Source organism: Styela clava, chromosome 7 (genome assembly GCF_964204865.1).
Source record: "Styela clava chromosome 7, kaStyClav1.hap1.2, whole genome shotgun sequence".
Taxonomy (NCBI): domain Eukaryota; kingdom Metazoa; phylum Chordata; class Ascidiacea; order Stolidobranchia; family Styelidae; genus Styela; species Styela clava.
The window spans coordinates 20,239,703-20,247,202 of NC_135256.1; the positions used below are offsets into that span (position 1 = coordinate 20,239,703).

The 7,500-nt window shown below is 55.4% G+C and overlaps 2 non-coding genes across 2 annotated transcripts; both read left to right on the forward strand.

Annotated features, from left to right (window-relative positions):
* Positions 1-4,975: 4,975 nt before the first annotated feature.
* On the forward strand, positions 4,976-6,785 carry LOC144425312 (small subunit ribosomal RNA). Its single transcript, XR_013477456.1, has one exon. It is a non-coding gene; the product is annotated as a small subunit ribosomal RNA (ribosomal RNA).
* A 298-nt stretch (positions 6,786-7,083) lies between these two features.
* Positions 7,084-7,237, forward strand: LOC144425350 (5.8S ribosomal RNA). The gene has a single exon (XR_013477491.1). It is a non-coding gene; the product is annotated as a 5.8S ribosomal RNA (ribosomal RNA).
* The last annotated feature ends 263 nt before the right edge of the window (positions 7,238-7,500 follow it).

A 7,500-nucleotide genomic window follows, 5' to 3' on the forward strand; every position in this document is an offset into this window, starting at 1 on the left:
GTACAAACGTGCAAGCATACTAACCTAACCCTAGGTAAGGCATGTCAGAGCGAAAGACAGTAATTTCGAATGAGCCAAGAAAGAGCGGTGCGGGGCCGGTCGGAGCGCACCCTTTTCTCGGTGGCTGGCGGGCGAGAGAGTGCTGCGTCGTCGGCATCGGCGTCGAAAGAAGCCGAGCCAAAAAAAGTTAAAGTACAAACGTGCAAGCATACTAACCTAACCCTAGGTAAGGGATGTCAGAGCGAAAGACAGTAATTTCGAATGAGCCAAGAAAGAGCGGTGCGGGGCCGGTCGGAGCGCACCCTTTTCTCGGTGGCTGGCGGGCGAGAGAGTGCTGCGTCGCCGGCATCGGCGTCGAAAGAAGCCGAGCCAAAAAAAGTTAAAGTACAAACGTGCAAGCATACTAACCTAACCCTAGGTAAGGGATGTCAGAGCGAAAGACAGTAATTTCGAATGAGCCAAGAAAGAGCGGTGCGGGGCCGGTCGGAGCGCACCCTTTTCTCGGTGGCTGGCGGGCGAGAGAGTGCTGCGTCGCCGGCATCGGCGTCGAAAGAAGCCGAGCCAAAAAAAGTTAAAGTACAAACGTGCAAGCATACTAACCTAACCCTAGGTAAGGCATGTCAGAGCGAAAGACAGTAATTTCGAATGAGCCAAGAAAGAGCGGTGCGGGGCCGGTCGGAGCGCACCCTTTTCTCGGTGGCTGGCGGGCGAGAGAGTGCTGCGTCGCCGGCATCGGCGTCGAAAGAAGCCGAGCCAAAAAAAGTTAAAGTACAAACGTGCAAGCATACTAACCTAACCCTAGGTAAGGGATGTCAGAGCGAAAGACAGTAATTTCGAATGAGCCAAGAAAGAGCGGTGCGGGGCCGGTCGGAGCGCACCCTTTTCTCGGTGGCTGGCGGGCGAGAGAGTGCTGCGTCGCCGGCATCGGCGTCGAAAGAAGCCGAGCCAAAAAAAGTTAAAGTACAAACGTGCAAGCATACTAACCTAACCCTAGGTAAGGGATGTCAGAGCGAAAGACAGTAATTTCGAATGAGCCAAGAAAGAGCGGTGCGGGGCCGGTCGGAGCGCACCCTTTTCTCGGTGGCTGGCGGGCGAGAGAGTGCTGCGTCGTCGGCATCGGCGTCGAAAGAAGCCGAGCCAAAAAAAGTTAAAGTACAAACGTGCAAGCATACTAACCTAACCCTAGGTAAGGGATGTCAGAGCGAAAGACAGTAATTTCGAATGAGCCAAGAAAGAGCGGTGCGGGGCCGGTCGGAGCGCACCCTTTTCTCGGTGGCTGGCGGGCGAGAGAGTGCTGCGTCGCCGGCATCGGCGTCGAAAGAAGCCGAGCCAAAAAAAGTTAAAGTACAAACGTGCAAGCATACTAACCTAACCCTAGGTAAGGGATGTCAGAGCGAAAGACAGTAATTTCGAATGAGCCAAGAAAGAGCAGTGCTGGGCCGGTCGGAGCGCACCCTTTTCTCGGTGGCTGGCGGGCGAGAGAGTGCTGCGTCGCCGGCATCGGCGTCGAAAGAAGCCGAGCCGAAAAAAGTTAAAGTACAAACGTGCAAGCATACTAACCTAACCCTAGGTAAGGCATGTCAGAGCGAAAGAGAGTAATTTCGAATGAGCCAAGAAAGAGCGGTGCGGGGCCGGTCGGAGCGCACCCTTTTCTCGGTGGCTGGCGGGCGAGAGAGTGCTGCGTCGCCGGCATCGGCGTCGAAAGAAGCCGAGCCAAAAAAAGTTAAAGTACAAACGTGCAAGCATACTAACCTAACCCTAGGTAAGGCATGTCAGAGCGAAAGACAGTAATTTCGAATGAGCCAAGAAAGAGCGGTGCGGGGCCGGTCGGAGCGCACCCTTTTCTCGGTGGCTGGCGGGCGAGAGAGTGCTGCGTCGTCGGCATCGGCGTCGAAAGAAGCCGAGCCGAAAAAAGTTAAAGTACAAATGTGCAAGCATACTAACCTAACCCTAGGTAAGGCATGTCAGAGCGAAAGACAGTAATTTCGAATGAGCCAAGAAAGAGCGGTGCGGGGCCGGTCGGAGCGCACCCTTTTCTCGGTGGCTGGCGGGCGAGAGAGTGCTGCGTCGCCGGCATCGGCGTCGAAAGAAGCCGAGCCAAAAAAAGTTAAAGTACAAACGTGCAAGCATACTAACCTAACCCTAGGTAAGGGATGTCAGAGCGAAAGACAGTAATTTCGAATGAGCCAAGAAAGAGCGGTGCGGGGCCGGTCGGAGCGCACCCTTTTCTCGGTGGCTGGCGGGCGAGAGAGTGCTGCGTCGTCGGCATCGGCGTCGAAAGAAGCCGAGCCAAAAAAAGTTAAAGTACAAACGTGCAAGCATACTAACCTAACCCTAGGTAAGGGATGTCAGAGCGAAAGACAGTAATTTCGAATGAGCCAAGAAAGAGCGGTGCGGGGCCGGTCGGAGCGCACCCTTTTCTCGGTGGCTGGCGGGCGAGAGAGTGCTGCGTCGCCGGCATCGGCGTCGAAAGAAGCCGAGCCAAAAAAAGTTAAAGTACAAACGTGCAAGCATACTAACCTAACCCTAGGTAAGGGATGTCAGAGCGAAAGACAGTAATTTCGAATGAGCCAAGAAAGAGCGGTGCGGGGCCGGTCGGAGCGCACCCTTTTTTCGGTGGCTGGCGGGCGAGAGAGTGCTGCGTCGCCGGCATCGGCGTCGAAAGAAGCCGAGCCAAAAAAAGTTAAAGTACAAACGTGCAAGCATACTAACCTAACCCTAGGTAAGGCATGTCAGAGCGAAAGACAGTAATTTCGAATGAGCCAAGAAAGAGCGGTGCGGGGCCGGTCGGAGCGCACCCTTTTCTCGGTGGCTGGCGGGCGAGAGAGTGCTGCGTCGCCGGCATCGGCGTCGAAAGAAGCCGAGCCAAAAAAAGTTAAAGTACAAACGTGCAAGCATACTAACCTAACCCTAGGTAAGGGATGTCAGAGCGAAAGACAGTAATTTCGAATGAGCCAAGAAAGAGCGGTGCGGGGCCGGTCGGAGCGCACCCTTTTCTCGGTGGCTGGCGGGCGAGAGAGTGCTGCGTCGCCGGCATCGGCGTCGAAAGAAGCCGAGCCAAAAAAAGTTAAAGTACAAACGTGCAAGCATACTAACCTAACCCTAGGTAAGGGATGTCAGAGCGAAAGACAGTAATTTCGAATGAGCCAAGAAAGAGCGGTGCGGGGCCGGTCGGAGCGCACCCTTTTCTCGGTGGCTGGCGGGCGAGAGAGTGCTGCGTCGTCGGCATCGGCGTCGAAAGAAGCCGAGCCAAAAAAAGTTAAAGTACAAACGTGCAAGCATACTAACCTAACCCTAGGTAAGGGATGTCAGAGCGAAAGACAGTAATTTCGAATGAGCCAAGAAAGAGCGGTGCGGGGCCGGTCGGAGCGCACCCTTTTCTCGGTGGCTGGCGGGCGAGAGAGTGCTGCGTCGCCGGCATCGGCGTCGAAAGAAGCCGAGCCAAAAAAAGTTAAAGTACAAACGTGCAAGCATACTAACCTAACCCTAGGTAAGGGATGTCAGAGCGAAAGACAGTAATTTCGAATGAGCCAAGAAAGAGCGGTGCGGGGCCGGTCGGAGCGCACCCTTTTCTCGGTGGCTGGCGGGCGAGAGAGTGCTGCGTCGTCGGCATCGGCGTCGAAAGAAGCCGAGCCAAAAAAAGTTAAAGTACAAACGTGCAAGCATACTAACCTAACCCTAGGTAAGGGATGTCAGAGCGAAAGACAGTAATTTCGAATGAGCCAAGAAAGAGCGGTGCGGGGCCGGTCGGAGCGCACCCTTTTCTCGGTGGCTGGCGGGCGAGAGAGTGCTGCGTCGCCGGCATCGGCGTCGAAAGAAGCCGAGCCAAAAAAAGTTAAAGTACAAACGTGCAAGCATACTAACCTAACCCTAGGTAAGGCATGTCAGAGCGAAAGACAGTAATTTCGAATGAGCCAAGAAAGAGCGGTGCGGGGCCGGTCGGAGCGCACCCTTTTCTCGGTGGCTGGCGGGCGAGAGAGTGCTGCGTCGCCGGCATCGGCGTCGAAAGAAGCCGAGCCAAAAAAAGTTAAAGTACAAACGTGCAAGCATACTAACCTAACCCTAGGTAAGGGATGTCAGAGCGAAAGACAGTAATTTCGAATGAGCCAAGAAAGAGCGGTGCGGGGCCGGTCGGAGCGCACCCTTTTCTCGGTGGCTGGCGGGCGAGAGAGTGCTGCGTCGCCGGCATCGGCGTCGAAAGAAGCCGAGCCAAAAAAAGTTAAAGTACAAACGTGCAAGCATACTAACCTAACCCTAGGTAAGGGATGTCAGAGCGAAAGACAGTAATTTCGAATGAGCCAAGAAAGAGCGGTGCGGGGCCGGTCGCAGCGCACCCTTTTCTCGGTGGCTGGCGGGCGAGAGAGTGCTGCGTCGTCGGCATCGGCGTCGAAAGAAGCCGAGCCAAAAAAAGTTAAAGTACAAACGTGCAAGCATACTAACCTAACCCTAGGTAAGGGATGTCAGAGCGAAAGACAGTAATTTCGAATGAGCCAAGAAAGAGCGGTGCGGGGCCGGTCGGAGCGCACCCTTTTCTCGGTGGCTGGCGGGCGAGAGAGTGCTGCGTCGCCGGCATCGGCGTCGAAAGAAGCCGAGCCAAAAAAAGTTAAAGTACAAACGCGATGCTAATGAGCGAGCCGTTGTCTCGACTAATATGTAGGGGGCGTTCGATCGAGCGTCTGGCTTGAGCGCTTGTCGGCCTAGCAGAACGGTCGCATTGTTATGCCCGGGTTTTAGGCACCGCTGCAGGCGGCCGGCAGAGCTCTTGTTTGTGCGAAACTGAATGGATCGAGCCCGAGAGAGGGCGAGCAAAGAAAAAACGCAAATCGCTCCGCCTGGCACTGCCGGCGAGAGCGTGGACGTCGCGGCCAGCGACTGTCGAAGCTGAGTACGGCCGCAGGCGATCGCCTCGGTCTTAAACGAATGCGACGAGCACGCGCCGGGCGGCCCAGCAAGGGCCGAGCGCAGCTGTCGCAGCTATCTGGTTGATCCTGCCAGTAGTGATATGCTTGTCTCAAAGATTAAGCCATGCAGGTGCAAGTACGAGTTCTCGTAAAGCGAAACTGCGAATGGCTCATTAAATCAGTCTTGGTTTATTTGGTCTCGTAAGCGAAGTGGATAACTGTGGTAATTCTAGAGCTAATACATGCATTAAGCGCCGACTTCGGGAGGCGCGCTTTTATCAGATCAAAACCGACCGGGTTCGTCCTGTGACGTTTGATGACTCTGGATAACCACGCGGATCGTACGGTCTCTGCACCGACGACGTATCATTCAAGTGTCTGCCCTATCAACTGTCGAAGGTACGCTACGTGCCTACCTTTGTGATAACGGGTAACGGGGAATCAGGGTTCGATTCCGGAGAGGGAGCCTGAGAAACGGCTACCACATCCAAGGAAGGCAGCAGGCGCGCAAATTACCCATTCCCGACACGGGGAGGTAGTGACGAAAAATAACAATACAGGACTCTAACGAGGCCCTGTAATTGGAATGAGTACATCCTAAAACTCTTAACGAGTATCCATTGGAGGGCAAGTCTGGTGCCAGCAGCCGCGGTAATTCCAGCTCCAACAGTGTATGCTAAAGTTGTTGCGGTTGAAAAGCTCGTAGTTGGATTTTGGGCGAGCGCCGCCGGTCCGTCGCAAGGCGTGTCACTGGTTGCGTTCGCCTCACCTTCGGTTCTCCGTCGGTGCTCTTGACTGAGTGTCGGCGGTGGCCGATAAGTTTACTTTGAAAAAATTAGAGTGTTCAAAGCAGGCTGTTCGCCTGCATAGTGTTGCATGGAATAATGGAATAGGACCTCGGTTCTATTTTGTTGGTTTTCGGAGCACGAGGTAATGATTAAGAGGGACAGACGGGGGCGTCCGTACTCTGCCGTTAGAGGTGAAATTCTTGGATCGGCGGAAGACGAACTACTGCGAAAGCATTCGCCAAGAATGTTTTCTTTAATCAAGAGCGAAAGTCAGAGGTTCGAAGACGATCAGATACCGTCCTAGTTCTGACTATAAACGATGCCAACTAGCGATCGGGAGGCGTTACCATGACGACCTTTCCGGCAGCTTCCGGGAAACCAAAGTCTTTGGGTTCCGGGGGAAGTATGGTTGCAAAGCTGAAACTTAAAGGAATTGACGGAAGGGCACCACCAGGAGTGGAGCCTGCGGCTTAATTTGACTCAACACGGGGAAACTCACCCGGCCCGGACACAGGTAGGATTGACAGATTGAGAGCTCTTTCTTGATTCTGTGGGTGGTGGTGCATGGCCGTTCTTAGTTGGTGGAGCGATTTGTCTGGTTAATTCCGATAACGAACGAGACTCTGGCATGCTAAATAGTTACGCGACCTTCTCGGTCGGCGTCTAACTTCTTAGAGGGACTAGTGGCGTTTAGCCACACGAGATTTAGCAATAACAGGTCTGTGATGCCCTTAGATGTCCGGGGCCGCACGCGCGCTACACTGAGTGAAGCAGCGAGTGTCTAACCTAGGCCGAAAGGTCCGGGTAACCCGTTGAACCTCATTCGTGATTGGGATAGGGACTTGCAATTATTTCCCTTGAACGAGGAATTCCCAGTAAGCGCAAGTCATCAACTTGCGTTGATTACGTCCCTGCCCTTTGTACACACCGCCCGTCGCTACTACCGATTGAATGGTTTAGTGAGATCCTTGGATCGGCCCCGTCGCGGCTGGCAACGGCCGCGTCGGCGTGTCGAGAAGACGATCAAACTTGATCATTTAGAGGAAGTAAAAGTCGTAACAAGGTTTCCGTAGGTGAACCTGCGGAAGGATCATTACCGAAGGTGGTGGTAGGCCCCGGCCGACCGCGCACTGAATTGTCTTTGGGTGCCGCCGAGAGGGCGGCCGTCAATCGGGGTTCCGCCCCGTGCGACACGCGTAACACGTTGGCATAGCAAGGCAGCCGAGTGCGATGGTGGCTTCTGGGCACCGCGCTCGATGTGCCGCCGGCCCAGCCCGGCGGTCGCTCGGCGCCGTTTGTTGGTGTTTTTGTGCAGTTGTTGTCGGTGGTGGTTTTGTGGTCGATCCCACAGTGTGACGTCCGCGCGCTTCGGCGCCGGGCGAAACGTCGAGGACGACTCTTAACGGTGGATCACTCGGCTCGCGAGTCGATGAAGGACGCAGCCAAGTGCGAGAAGTAATGTGAATTGCAGAACACATTGAACGTCGACCTTCTGAACGCGAATTGCGGTCTCGGGTCAATCCCGGGACCGCGTCTGCCTCAGGGTCGCGTTCGTCCTCACCCGAGGGCCGTCGCCTGGCCTCTGCGAAGACGGCCGGGCGTCGCCCCAAGTTGAAGCGGTCGCCGAGCTTTCTCGGCGCGACCGCGTGTCCCGTACACCGCCGGCCCCTCGACGTGTTCAACTACGTTCGAGGGGCGGGTCCAGGTCGGTCGGTCCGGTCACGAGATCAAGACCGACCGTGGGCCAAGGCGGCGACGGTACGCGCTCGGTCGGCGCCGGCGGCGACGACTTGCGATGCCAGCGGGCCGTG